The following is a 14,278-nucleotide window of genomic DNA, read 5'->3' on the forward strand; positions in this document are numbered from 1 at the left end:
TTTCACAGTCCTTCTTCATTCAGCACTAGCCACAAATCTATGAAGTAGGCTGCAGTGAGGCTCAGAGAAGATAAGTAACTTGCCCAAGGTCACACAGCCAGAAAGTGTTGGATGCAGACTCCCAAGCCAAGTTGCCTAATTCCAGAATGCTTTCTCTTAACTGCTATACCAATCTAAATTGACATCTTCCAATGTCAATCTGTGATTTCCACATAGTACCAGTACTGTTACTTACTTCACATTTTCCTAAAATCGACTATAAATCTATCTACATATCATCATAAACAATATCTGTGTGAAAGTACAACTTTGATTTTTCCCCTAACACATTAAAATAAATACATAATCAATGTGTATCACCCCAAGTCCTACCCACCACACTTAGGAAAACCATGTTCTCAGGGGAATTAGGGATCATCTGATCCTTTAGCCTCATTTAACATTTGTGGGAAGCAGCACTGACTTGCCCAAAGTCCCCCAGCAATCAGTGACAGAGCCAGGACTCAGACTCCTTAGGGACACTTCCCTGGAAATTTCCAGCTGCTGTCACATGTACCTCCTTTTGAAGAGTGGTCAGATCAATGAAGGAATTTTCCCAGAACCCTCAGCTCTCTGCTGCTCAATCCCAGGATGCAGGAAATCCCACCAGACCCCAGGACAGAGTGAAGAAGAGACAGGGTACAGGATGGCCACTTCCCAAACCACATTGCTGTCAACCCCAGCTCTCTGAGTTCAACTGACCCACAGTTTAAAGGCAGCTGGAGACCAGCTAGATTGAGCTCTTTAGTCAGAGAAATCCAGGCCAGGGGTTTTTGGTTTTTTGGTTTTTTTGGTTTTTTTTTTTTTGGCTCAATTCTCAATGAATGAACAGCTTGGACCTCCCCCTTTTGCAGGTTACCAGAGAACAGAGAATAAATGGAAGGTTCCCACTAGGCTGTAAGAAAACCCCAGACTGGAATCAGGGAAATCAGGAATGGATCTAAACTGAAAGGAAACTGAGGCAATACTTTCTCTGTAAGCTTGACCCAAAAAGGGTGTGTAAATTCATAAACCACTCTCTCCAACATATCAGACATCTGCCTGCTACCCTGGACTGGAGGTCAGTAGACCCAACATTCTAGTCAAAGTGATCTTGGACTGCACATTTTACTTTTCTGGGGTCCAACCTCAACACTTGAGAGAGGGTGACACAAGATCTCTCAGTTCAGAGTGCCCAGCTGGATCCAGAGGGAAGAGAAAACTCAGATCTGCCGTAGGGAAGCTGACAGTCTTACCAGTGAGGCTCCCCACAGGAGAACCACAAGACAGGGAGATGGATGGTTCCTACAAGTATTATAGTGGAGGGAGGCTTCCTGGAGGGGCTAAATTACACTAGATCCCAGAGTTAACACGGGACAGTACCAGGCTTTGGTGTGCCATGGTGTCCCCTTCTGCACAATGGGTGTCCCAAGGACCTGCAGCCTTTGTAAGATGGTAGGAGGCCAAGGGAGATGTGACTGGTGAGTTTTTAGGGACTGGTATTTCCAGCTCCCTGCAGGTGGCAATCTGTCACCCTGATTGTCTACCAGCAAAGGACAAAGAAGATGGTCAATGAGATAGGAAAGGCCTGGGACTCCTGCACAGATCTGCCTCTATTGTCTCAGCTGTCTAGGACATCTCAGCACTGACAAGCCACCCTTGGGAGGGTAAAATCTGCCAGGGGTAGCTTCTTAGGCTAGGGCAGGGTATAGCTGGTAAGAACCCAGTCAATCCCCTCCTTTCATCCTGCCCACCCAAGGAGAAGCGCCTGTCATCAGAAAGCCTGAGGGAGGGGCTGCACATATTCCAGCCTGCCAGGTGGCCTTGATGGGGAAGCCCCATGGTGGGCAGGGAGTCACTTACTAGGGGACGGAGCTGGAGCCTGGGTCCTGAAGTCCTGAATGAGACGCCATTTGTATCTAGAGGTCTGGTACCAGCTGTGGGACCACGGGCAAGTCCTCCTCTTCCCCTGGCCTCAGTTTCCCCACTAGAGGGCTAGACTGCCTGATCACTAAAAACATTCTGAGCCTCCCTTTTTGGAGGTGCTAGACAGGTAGCTACCTAGGAAGTCCTGGAGGCACCAAAATGTTCCTTTTATTGGAAGAGAAGGGGCAAGCCAGAAGCCCCCCAGCAACTCACCTGTGGCTGTAAGGAGGTACTGAGCTGAGCTGGGAAGAGTGGACTCTTAGAGCCTGGGATCACAAGGATCAAGGAAGGTTCCAAGGAACTGTCACCTTCAGGGTGAGGGTGAAAGCACTGCTACCTTTATAGGCGGGCTCCTACGTGTGGCCAGCCTCCTTCCCTGGAGCGCTGAGATGGAGGGAGGAGCAGCCTGAACTGGGCTGGTCTCTCTGGGATAGCAGGAAAAGGTGGAGGAGGGCAAGGGGGTGGGGGAGAGTGGAGGGGATGGGGGAGGGCGGGGGGGGGTGGGGAAGGGCAGGGGGGTGGGGCAGGGCAGGGGGGTTGGGCAAGAACCCACTATGGGACACCTCATCTCGGTGCCTGTACATAGAGGGGTGAGGGCTGGGGACACCTGGAAGCCCCAATTCCAAGGCGTCCCAAGGGCAATGCAGAACCCAGCCGAGAAGGGGGTTTGAGGGAGAAGTCCCAGGACAGACCTAAGAGAGGGTACGGGAAGCTGCATCTTGGGGCACGGGGACTTCTCTTCGTCATTTTTGCACCCACCAGAACACTGGGCGTGCAGATGCCTCCCCAGCGCTAGTCTACCCGGACTCGGCAGGCGGGGGCGGGGCTGCCGCGTGGTGACCTCCTTCCCGGGGTTACTGAGTCCCGGCTCGCGTGAGAAGTGCTACGACCCCAGTCCTGAGGTCACGGGCGGAAGGCCAGAGGCGCCGCGGGGCTGGCCCTGTCCCCCAGAGCCCGGGCTACTAGCTGAGGTTCGCGCCTCTTGATTGAAGGATCTGAATGGATGGCAAAGGCGCAGGTTCGCTGAGCGCTCACTAGCGGCTCCGCACCGCCTCTAGGATCGCCTTAGTCCTGATTGCAACCCCGCGGTCCCTCCAGCCAGGATCCACCGGCCCTTGAGGGTCCCTCTTGGCTCCCGGAGTTGCTAGTGCTTTGATTGGCGGAGTACAGAAATCCGGCCGCGGGGGGCCGAGGAAAGACTCTGGGGGCCAGGGACCACGGAGTGGGCATCTGGCGCGGAGCCCCCACCCCAGCCCCGGCTAGCTTGCGTGCGCCAGCGACATCCCTCTAGGGGGCAGAGGTCAGGCGGCCCGTCCCCGCCCCACCTGGCCCGGAGGCGCGGTGCCCAGGCGTCGCGTGAGAAGGACCGGAGGCCAGCGCAGCCACCCAGCCGCCCCATTCCCCGGCCTGGCGCGGGTCTCGCAGTCACGCGAGGTGGGAGGGAGTCGGGGCCGGACTCTTAAAGGGCCAGCCTCGCGCGCGGCGTGGGGTTGGGGTGGAGGGAGAAGAACTGTTGAAGGGTGGCGGGTGCGCCATTGAATAAGGCGGTGCGGTGCAAAGGGTCCAGGTCTGCGTGCGGCTTCTGCCTTCGAGGAGAGGCAGTCTGCGTGTGTCCGCATTTTCGGTCCACGCCTGTGGCAGGACACCAAGCCCCAGCGCCACGTGGCATGGTCTAGCTGCCTGCCTCCGACGCTGTCCCGCCCTCCCGAGCCTCCAGGATTTCCAGGAAAAAAAAAAAAAAAAAAAAAAAAGTTGTATTTGCGTGTCTAGCTCAACCTGGCCCCAACTAACATCGTTACCCGCCATCCCCGACGTCCTCCCCAACCAGATGGCACCAGCGTCAGTCGCTGGTCCAGGCCAGAAAACAATCCCCTCACCTCCCATTCCGGTCATATGCGGCCTCATGCATTGCACAAATATTTACCGAGCAAGCCATGAGCTGTTCGGAGGCGCTGACGATTGACAGAGAAGGGAACACAGCTGATAGAACTCCTAATCTCGTGGAGCTTACATTCTGATGGAAGGAGACAAGTAGTATGCCCCAAATCTAGAGAATGTCAGAGGGTAAAAAGAGCTGTCGGAAAAAAAATAAACAGAAAAGGCGTGGGGATTATGTGAGGGCAGATTGCAATTCAAAACAAGGTGGTCAGGGACGGTCTTGCGGAGAGAGGCAGGAGTGTGGAGTCAAGAATCAACGCGCATAGATATCTGGGTAAAGAGTGTACCTGGGCAGGTGCGGTGGCTCATGCCTGTAATCCCAGGACTTTGGGAGGCCGAGTCGGGAGGATCACCTGAGGTCAGGAGTTCAAGACCAGCCTGGCCAATATGGCAAAACCCCATCTCTACTAAAAATACAAAAATTAGCCAGGCGTGGTGTTGCTCGCCTGTAATCCCAGATACTGGTTGGGGGGGGGGTAGTGGTGGTTGGGGGGCGTGGAGTCAGGCAGGAGAATTGCCTGAACCTGGGAGGTAGATGTTGCCGTGAGCTGAGATCATGCTACTGCACTCCAGCCTGGGTGACAGAGCAAGACTCTGTCTCAAAAAAAAAAAAAAAAAAAAAAAGACTGCAACTGTTAAAGGGAACAAGGAAAATCAAAGCCTCCCCCCACCCCCCACCACAGTGGTTCTTGAAGGACAGAGCAGTACCAGGGATGTGCAGAGGTCATCTGACAGGTGAGTTCTCCTGGCATGTAGTCCAGGGGGATGGGATGCCCATGAGGGACAGCGCCCTGCCCCATGTGCAGGGAGCACCCCATTGAGAAACATCAAACTTCCTCTGTGTGAGGTAGAGACATTGCTGGGGTGTAAGAGAAGCAAGGTCACTTGGACTACTGTGCTAAGAATAGGAGGCACATTTCTCCACTTTGGCATCTATCCAGCTCCACTGCCACAACTCCTCCAGGGCCCATCATTGCTCCCTGGAGTACTTAGCCTCCACCTAGGTTTCCATTTGCCTTTTGCTCCTTCAATTACTTCTCCATCCTGTGGCACCCAGAGTGTTCCTGTTAAAAACACAAAATCTCATTCCATCACCACCTTGCTTAAATCTCTTTGGTAGCTCCCACCACTCTGAAGATGGGAATGAGAATCTTTAGCAGAACCTACCAAGCCTGCATCCTTCTAGTTCTAGTGTCCCCTACCTTGAGTCTCAGATAAAACATCCCTTCCTCTGGGATGCCTTTCTGGATTCTCCCCACAGAAAATTAGGTTTCTCCTGGTCACTGTTTCCAGCACTTCTCCATGGTAATTCTTAGGACGCTGGATACTTGCTATAACCCAGACCCAACCTGCCACTTCTTTCGGTATGCTCTAACAAGGAAAACCAACCTGCGGGAAATTGATTTGATACGCCAAGTCCGGGCAAGATATTAACAACTGGCAAAGGAGTTAGACACAGCTATGCTATACACAGGCCAAATGGCAAGAGAGATGTCCAAAGTGCTGATGCTATAATGGTGAAATTTAGGCAACAGAACAGGCAGAAGACAAGGGAAGTATTGCTGGGCTTTCTCAGCATCCTTCCAATCACTCTACCCTCTGCATCTTTGATTCCATCTGAGGAGCTTCATGGTACCCAAGAGAGGTCTGTCCTTCAATCCTAGTTGGAGCTAGAGCCACAGAGAGTAGAATGAGTCTGTGTGGAAGCCATGGCAAGGAAGTGGAAAGCAAGGCACTCCTAGATCCTCCAGCGTGCTCTGCAGCACAACCTCTTCTTCAGCTTCCCAGGGTCCCCACCAATGCCCCAGCTCTGGAGAATCATGGCAGCCTGGTCACCAGGGCTGGAAGACCATCTAGTGCTGGGGCTCCCGACCAGGGACCCTTCTCTTGATAGAAAGTGCATTGCTTTGCTTGCATTATCTAAGAGGCTCTCGACTCATCAAAAATTCATTAACTAATAAAGCCAATTCCTCTCTCACTTCTTAGGTGGAGAGATGGGTGCCAGAAAAGAAAAGGCCCAAGTACGCATGGCAAATCACAGCAGAGCCTAGAACTCCAGCTTCTTCCTTCTAGGCCAGGGTTCTTCTCACTATAACTTATCCCAGATTATGAGTGAAGCCCCAGGGAGCCAAAGGTAGACAGACTCAGCCCTTGGGCGAGGGCCCCCCACCTCTCCATACCCCTGGACTGGTGTACTGGGGTTATAAGAGATGTTACACTTCTCATCACCAAGCCCTGTCTTGGCTAATAGTTCACAATAACAGGAAGGGGGCCCACACTGAGCACTGGGCAGAGAAGGAGGGAGTTGAGCAGGAGATTAGAGGACCTTGGCCTGGAGCTGTACACTCAGTCCTGGGTCAAAGTTTGCATGCCTTTGCGTGAGAAGCTCTTTGGCTAGGATTCCCTAGTGATCAATACCAGGAGCAGGGGCAGAAGTGCTGGGGAGGGGAGAGGGCTCTGGGCTGGAGAGATGGAGACAGCTGAGAGGGCTTAGCCCAGCAGAATCATCAGCCCAGGACTTTCAGTGACCCCTGCTGAGGGCTGTGGGCAAAGGGGAATGGGAGACAAGCAAGACCCACAGCAAACCCCTGCCCCATGGTAGAGATGGGAGTCACACCCTAGACAGATCCTGTGATAAGTCTGGAGATGCTGCAGGAGCTGTGAGGAGGCTGGGGCAGGACGGGTGTTAAAGGATGCCCCCCAGAGAGTGGAGATCTAGAGAAGAGCCCTGGAGTCTAAAGAGCATAGGAAGGGCATTCCTAGCACGGGGAGGAGACACAATGTGAACAGCAGGTGGTAGTGGGAGGTCGGGGTGAGGCAGTTTGGGTAGATGTGGAGAACTGGGACTTGTCTCCCAATGTGTCCTCTCCCTACCCAGCCACCCTCTTCTTCTCCTGAGATCTGAGCCTGAGCACCTTCCCTTCCTCTCCTGCCTGTGCCTAGAGAGCCCAAGAGATTGAGTTTGCAGGACACAGTGCTCAGACAGGGCAGCTCTTGGCTCCCTGGCTCTTGGCTGCTATAGTTAGGATGACAGTACTTTCCCAGGACAGTCTAAGCCTGTTGTCCTGGCAGAATTGTTAAAAGTGCCCTCTTTCACTCTCAAAAGAGCCTGGCTTGGATAATAATAAGTTATATAGTCACCCCAGTGATGGTGGGCATGGGCGGGTTTTGGGGGCCCAACGTCTGTTCTCCCTTCTTTTAGCAATACCACATCAATTAGCCTTTCAGGATCACCTCACCCTTACTCTCAGCCAATTGGGTTACTGTAGCTGACCCATCCCAGGCCAAGCCAATGAGAACCCTATGGGAGTTTCCCAACAACCCTGCCTTCCGTCATTCGCTGGAGTGCAGTGGTGTGATCTTGGCTCACTGCAAACTCCACCTCCTGAGTTCAAGCAATTCTCCTGACTCAGCCTCCCAAGTAGCTGGGATTACAGGTGCCCCCCACCATACCTGGCCAATTTTTTTTTTTTTTTTTTTTTTTTTTTTTTTTTTTTTGTATTTTTAGGAGAGACGGGGTTTCACCAAGTTGGCCAGGCTGGTCTTGAACTCTTGACCTTAGGTGTTCCCCCTGCCTCGGCCTCCGAAAGTGCTGGAATTACAGGCGTGAACCACCACACCTGGCCCCCTATGGGAGTTTTGATGAAATCATTGGAAAAGAGAGGTTCTCCTTCTGTCAGGGGTGGCTATACTGGCTAGAAAATAAGTCTGAAGCTGCCAGTAGTCATGTTTTAAGGAAGCCTGCCTTAGAATGATACCTACTCAAGGAGAAGCAGATCTGGGAGATGAGGGAAGTGGGGGAAAGAATTGAAGACATTAAGTCTCTACCTCCAGTTATTCCTGAAGTCAATGAAGTTCACTCATAGAACATCCCTGTGAAAAAACCAGTATCACCATTACCTCCCCCTTTTCTTCCTGTCTCCCTTTTTTTCCTTCTTCTTCGCCCCTGCCTCATTCTCTTCCTCCTCTTCCCTCTACTCCTCCTCTTTCTTTTCTAGTATAAGATGGGTTTGGGGTACTCGCAACTGCAAGAATTATAACCCAAACCTGCCAGCCAGGAAGGCTTACCTGGGAAAGCTCTCTGAGTGACTAAAGCCGGTACTTGCAGGCCCCAAGAAGACCTACCTAGGTTGAACACAGTCTTAAGAGGTTACTTCTATCTAGCAGCTTCCCACTGGTCTGCCTCTGCACCTAAATGGCCACCATTCAAACCACTTTGGTAGGCAAATTGTGTCTCCAAAAGACCCCGTGATGCTGTCAAGTTGTTGGCTGGCCGGTTCCCGTGAGAGAAGCCACGCGCGTGACATTGTTAATCGGTTGAGTGTGTGCCGTGTCACTGTGCAGTTCCTCCTGTGCTCCCAGTGGTCTGGGAGCAGAGCTCACCACCATGGAGGCTGGAGGCTCCTTGGCTCCAAGCAAACAGCCAACAGGGAAAGAAGCAGAAAACAGAACCCAGAGAGGGTTGCTATGGAAAGGGTATAGACAGGAGCTGTGGCCTTCAGCAGAGGGTTGCAGTTAGTTCTCAAAGACCCTGCAGGGAAACAGCCTACATGTTCCGACCTCACTCTGTTCCCACTCTCTGTCCTGCTGTGCCTTCCATCAATGGAACCTAACTGGAAGCCAGGATGCAAAGAGTCCATGAATGCAGCCTACATCAGTTAGCCCTCTAGGACGGTGGGTAGAGAAGGATGGAAAGTGAGTCTGGAGAGACAAGTAGAAAGCATCTAGGGCTCTACCCCAGGGCCTTTGCACTTGCTCCTCCCTTCACCAGCAAACCTTTTTTTTTTTTTTTAAGTGTGCTTGCATCTGCCTTTTCCCCCTTCCCCAATTTTTATTTATTTATTTTTCATACAAATATATAGGGTACAAGTGCAATTTTGTTACATGCATAGATTGTATAGTGGTCAGGTCAGGACTTTTAAGGTACCCAAAAACACTGTACAATTGCCCAGTAAGTAATTTCTCATCATCTACCCCCTTTACCAGAAAACTCTTCTTTCCCAAAATTCTCACGTCTTACTTCCTCAAATATCACTTTCTCAGTATGCTTTCTCCTATAGTTTTTGTTTTTTTGAGACAGAGTCTCACTGTGTTTGCAGTGAGACTGCAACCTCAGCTCACTGCAAGCTGTGCCTCCTGGGTTCAAGCAATTCTCCTGCCTCAGCCTCCCGAGTAGCTGAGATTACAGGTGCCCACCACCACGCTCATCTAATTTTTTGTTTGTTTGTTTTTTGTTTTTTTGAGATGGAGTCTCGCTCTGTCACCCAGGCTGGAGTGCAGTGGCCGGATCTCAGCTCACTGCAAGCTCCGCCTCTCGGGTTCACGCCATTCTCCTGCCTCAGTCTCTCGAGTAGCTGGGACTACAGGCTCCCGCCACCACGCCCGGCTAATTTTTTGTATTTTTTTTTTTTTTTAGTAGAGACAGGGTTTCACCGTGTTAGCCAGGATGGTCTTGATCTCCTGACCCCGTGATCTGCCCGTCTCGGCCTCCCAAAGTGCTGGGATTGCAGGCTTGAGCCACCGCGCCCAGCCTTATTTTTGTATTTTTAGTAGAGATGGAGTTTCAACATGTTGGCCAGGCTGGTCTTGAATTCCTGACCTCAGGTATCCACCCTCCTTGGCCTCCCAAAGTGCTGGCATTACAGGCGTGAGTCCCCACGCCCAGCCTCTCATACAGTTTGGATGTTTGTCTCCTCCAAATCTCATGTTGAAATGTAATCCCCAGTGTTGGAGGTGGGACCTGGTGGGAGGTGATTGGATCATGGGATCGGATCCTCATGAATGGTTTAGCACCATCCCCTTGGTGATAAGTGAGTTCTCGCCCTAAGTTCATGTGAGATCCAGTTATTTAAAAGTATGTGGCAACTCCCCCCCACCCTTGTTCCTGCTTTCTCTTGCACCTGCTTTGCCTTCTGGGATCATTGTAAGGTTCCTGAGGCCCGCACCAGAAGCAGATGCTGCATCCATGCTGGTACTGCCTCCAGAACCATGAGCCAATTACACCTCTTTTCTTTATCAATTACCCAGTCTCAGGTATTCCTTTATAGCAGTGCAAGAACAGCCTAATACACCTTTCTTGGCCATCCCATCTAAAACTGTTACCCTGACCCATAGTTTCTATCCTTCTCTCTACTTAATTTTATAGCACTTAGAGACTCCAAACATACAGTATATTTTGCGTATTTATGTTGCAGATGGGCTATATCCCTCAACTAAAATGTAAGCTCCAACAGAGCACTTTGATCTGTTGTGATCAATGCTTCATCAACAGCACCTAGCACATAGTAGATGCTAAATAGATAGCTGTTAAATAATTGAATATAAGCATGGCAGGCCCCCAAGTGGGAAAATACACAAGATTTGAAGTGGCAGAGGCCTTGTGTGAGAGTCTGGGTTCCTGGTAGGCAGGGCACTAAGTCCAAGACAGTCAGCTGAATGGATCCCCTCAGCTCAGATACTTTTTTTAATGCCTGCTAAATGGGCATTAATCATTTTGCTCCCAGGAGATGCGTGATCAGATACACTCCTGCCTTAAGAAGTTCATCTTGGTCTGGCCTAGCTTAGCATCCTGCCTTGTGCTGGCTTCACTCTATCCAAGGCCAACATCTGGGCTGGGTCTCACCGCCAACCATATGACCATAATAATCCTCAGACTTTCCCACCCACCTCCAATTTTAGTCTCCAGGTTCCTCCCAACAGGATGGCTCCTCTCTCCACACCCCAGATACACCACAGTAATCAGGGGAGATCGGGTTCTGCAGCTGCTCTCAGCAGGATTGGGACAAAAATCCTCCACGTTTTGGTAGGTGGGGAAGGGCTATGAAGATCCAGCCTCTGGGATGCTGCCCAGAGAAAGCTAGGGAGTGGGTGGCCCAGAGCTTCTGGGCTGGCCCTAGATGGAGGGCAGTGGAGATGAAAGGAGATCTTTTTCCTTTCTCTTGTTCTTTTAATAACATCAAATATGATTAATTTAGGTCCATATTATAGATGGAAATTTGACTAATTCTTCTCAGGTTGGCAGTTTATTATTGTACAAATGTTTCCCAAGCCAATGAATTGTGAAAACAGCCTTGCAGGGGAACGTTTGACCCACTGAAGGGCATATTCGGCATGATCAGAGGAACACTCTGTTTCCAATTTAGTAATACCTCTTTACATATAAACACTGAGGTTTGTTGATAGTGAACATTCATGTCCTGTCATCGAAGCAGAGCCTCTGGGGACACTTCTCTATCAGCCAGGTGCTCCTAGAAGTGTTCTGCCCTGGTTGGAATGTGCACCCCAATTTTCATGTGTTGGAAACATAATCCCAAAATTCATATACTGATTGGAGGTAGTGAGGGCTTTGGGAAGTAATTAGGATTAGATAAGGTCATCAAGGTGGTATTCCCATGATGAGACTGGAGGCTTTATAAGAAAAGGAAGAGAGACCTGAGCTGACATCACACTCTTGCCCTCTTACCATGTAATGTCCCCCTCTGTGTTTTGGTGTTTTGGCTTGTTTGGTTTGTTTGTTTGTTTGTTTGTTTTTGAGATGGAGCCTCATGCTGTCACTCAGGCTGGAGTGCAATGGCATGATCTCAGCGCACTACAACCTCCACCTCCTGGGTTCATGTGATTCTCCTGCCTCAGCCTGTAATAACTGGGATTATAGGCATGCACCACCATGCTCGGCTAATTTTTGCATTTTTTTAGTAGAGACGGGGATTTCACCACATTAGCCAGGCTGGTCTCAAACTCCTGACCTCAAGTGATCCACCCACCTCAACCTCCCGAAGTGCTGGGATTACAGGTGTGAGCCACCATGTCTGACCTAGTCCGTGGTATCCTGTTATAGCAACCGAGAACAGACTGAGACAGACATGCTCCCACGGTCTCTGCCAAGGAGGTAACCTATTCAGATCCACTGGGGTGTCCAGCCGGTGAGGGCCATTCAGCCAATTTATGAATCCTTTTCCAACTCAACTGCTCCAGCACTTGTAGATACCCAATAGCCCTTTCCCCAATCTTGATTTTTCCTCCCTCTTAGCACTCACCACTCTTGCTTTGTCTAGGAACCCTCCATCTTCCTTTCTAGAACTATGCACTTTAGGGGAAGCTGACCCCAGCCCCAGCTTCAGAAAGTGGGTCTTGGCTGATCTGAACCAGTCATTGTGGCCCTTGCTGTCTTGTTGGTGATTTAATTAAACATAGATCTGTGACATGATTCTGGCCAATGATATGTGGGAAAAAATCTGCTGGGACAACTTTTAGGAGAAAGTTTCTTCACTCTTCAAAGGGACACATGAGAATGAAACTAGACCCCTGTCTCTCACCATATACACAAATCAAATCAAAATGGATTAGACTTCAATCTAAGACCCCAAACTATGAAATTACTAAAAGGAAACATTGGGGAAACTCTCAGGACTGGACAAAAGTTCCTCTTTTCTCTCTCTCTCTCTCTTTTTTTTTTTTTTGGTAGAGGCACAGTCTCCACTATGCTACCCAGGCTGGTCTCGAACTTCTGGGCTCAAGTTATCCTCCTACCTGGGTCTCACAAAGTGCTGGAATCATAGGCATGAGCCACTTTGCCTGGCCTGGACAAAGATGTCTTGAGTGATATCTTACAAGCACAGGCCGAAGCAAAAATGGACAAATGAGATTTCATCAAGTTAAAAGCCTTCTGCACAGCAAAGGAAACAATGAACAAAGTGAAGAGACAATCCACAGAATGGGAGAAAATATTTGCAAACTACCCATCTAACATGGGATTAATAACTAGAATATATAAGGAACTCAAACAACTCAATAGGAAAATGTCTAATAATCCGGTTTTTAAACTTCATCTGGCAAAAGATCTGAACAGACATTTCTCAAAAGAAGAAATACAAATGGCAAGCGAGTATATGAAAAGGTGCTTAACAACACGGATCATCAGAGAAATGCAAATCAAAACTACAAGCGATATCCTCTCACCAGTCAAAATGGCTTTTGTCCAAAAGACAGGCAATGACAAATGCTAGAGAGGATGTGGAGGAAGGGGGAACTTCGTACACTGCTGAAAATGTAAATCAGTATAAACACTATGAAGAACAGTTTGGAGGTTTCTCAATAAACTAAAAATAGAGCTACCATACAATCCAGCAATCCCACTGGCAATCAGTATGTCAAAGAGATATCTGTACTCCCATGTTGACTGGGGCACTGTTCACAAAAGCTAAGATTTGGAAGCAACCTAAGTGTCCATCAACAGATGAATAGGTAAAGAAAATATGGTATGTATACACGATGGAGTGCTATTCAGCTGTAAAAAGAATGAGATCCAACTGGGTGCCGTGGCTTATGCCCAGCACTTTGGGAGGCTGAGGCGGGCAGATCATGAGGTCAGGAGATTGAGACCATCCTGGGTAACAGGTGAGACCCTGTCTCTACTAAAAATACAAAAAATTAGCCAGGCATGGTGGCAGGTGCCTGTAGTCCCAGCAGGAGAATGGTGTGAATCTGGGAGGCGGAGCTTGCAGTGAGCCGAGATCACTCCACTCCCACTCCAGCATGGGCGACAGAACGAGACTCCGTCCCCCAAAAAAAAAAAAAAAGAATAAGATTCTGTCATTTGCAGCAACATGGATGGAACCAGAGGTCATTATGTTGAGTGAAATAAGCCAAGCACAGGAAGGCAAACTTCACATGCTCTCACTTATTTGAGAGCTGAAAATTAAAACAATTGAACTCATGGAGATAGACAGCAGAATGATGGTTACTAGAGGTTGGGAAGGGTAGTGGGAGCAGGGAGGAAGTGGGGATGATTAATGGGTACAAAATACAGTTGGATAGAATGAACAAGATCTAGTATTTGACAGCACAACAAGGTGGCTACAGTCAATGTATTAGTCAGTTTTCACACTGTTGATAAAGACATACCCAAGACTGGGCAATTTACAAAAGAAAGGGGTTTAATGGACTTACAGTTCCGCGTGGGTGGGGAGGCCTCACAATCATGGCAGAAGATGAAAGGCACATCTCACATGGTGGCAGACAAGAGAAGAGAGCTTGTGCAGGGAAACTCCCTTTTTAAAACCATCAGATCTTATGAGACTTATTCACTATCATGAGAACAGCACAGGAAACACCTGCCCCCATGATTCAATTTCCTCCCACTGGGTCCCTCCCACAGCATGTGGGAATTCAAGATGAGATTTGGGTGGGGATGCAACCAAACCATATTGGTCAATGAAAATTTATTATACATTATAAAATAACTAAAAGAATAGATGTCTGTAACACAAAGGAAGGATAAATGTTTGAGGTGATGGATACCTCATTTACCCTGATGTGGTTACACATTGTATGCCTGTATCAAAATATTTAATGTGCCCCATAAGCATATACATCTACTATGTACCCATAAAAATTA

The 14,278-nt window shown here is 49.4% G+C and overlaps 1 protein-coding gene across 1 annotated transcript in view; it reads left to right on the top strand.

Moving 5' to 3' along the window:
* The first annotated feature begins 3,355 nt into the window (after window positions 1-3,355).
* PPCDC (phosphopantothenoylcysteine decarboxylase) overlaps window positions 3,356-14,278 on the top strand; it is a 357,482-nt gene continuing 346,559 nt past the window's right edge. Inside the window, exon 1 of the mRNA XM_073012323.1 lies at window positions 3,356-3,360. The gene's annotated coding sequence lies outside the window, so the exon portion shown is untranslated. The remainder of the gene's footprint in view (window positions 3,361-14,278) is intronic.

The sequence above is a fragment of the Chlorocebus sabaeus genome, chromosome 26 (assembly GCF_047675955.1).
Source record: "Chlorocebus sabaeus isolate Y175 chromosome 26, mChlSab1.0.hap1, whole genome shotgun sequence".
NCBI classification, from domain to species: domain Eukaryota; kingdom Metazoa; phylum Chordata; class Mammalia; order Primates; family Cercopithecidae; genus Chlorocebus; species Chlorocebus sabaeus.